The 310-nt window shown below is 72.9% G+C and overlaps 1 protein-coding gene across 1 annotated transcript in view; it reads left to right on the forward strand.

Annotated features, from left to right (window-relative positions):
• Positions 1 to 310, forward strand: part of LOC105310248 (histone deacetylase 4-like) — a 16,690-nt gene that overhangs the window by 5,028 nt on the left and 11,352 nt on the right. The window lies entirely within an intron of this gene.

Consider the following 310-nt stretch of genomic DNA (forward strand, 5'->3'; position numbering starts at 1 on the left):
CCGGTCCGCAAGCCGACCCGCAGGAGCCGCGGGAGCCACGCAGGCTCATGATGTCTCTCGCCCACAGACTCCGCGTGCAGCAGCGCCCCGGGCTCCGCCCCCAGCTCGCCCAACAACAGCTCCGGGAGCGTCAGCGCGGAGAACGGCATCGCGCCCGCCATGCCCAGCCTCCCGGCCGAGGTCAGTGTCCGCTTTCTGCCCTCTTCGCCCCTGCCGGGGCTGTGTTGGCGGTGACTGCAGAGTGCGGTCACCCCTCGTCTGGACCCGCAGGCGGGGTGAGGGAGGCGGCACGAGGCGCCCTGCAGAGGAC

The sequence above is a fragment of the Pteropus vampyrus genome, unplaced genomic scaffold (assembly GCF_000151845.1).
Source record: "Pteropus vampyrus isolate Shadow unplaced genomic scaffold, Pvam_2.0 Scaffold1566, whole genome shotgun sequence".
NCBI classification, from domain to species: Eukaryota; Metazoa; Chordata; class Mammalia; order Chiroptera; family Pteropodidae; genus Pteropus; species Pteropus vampyrus.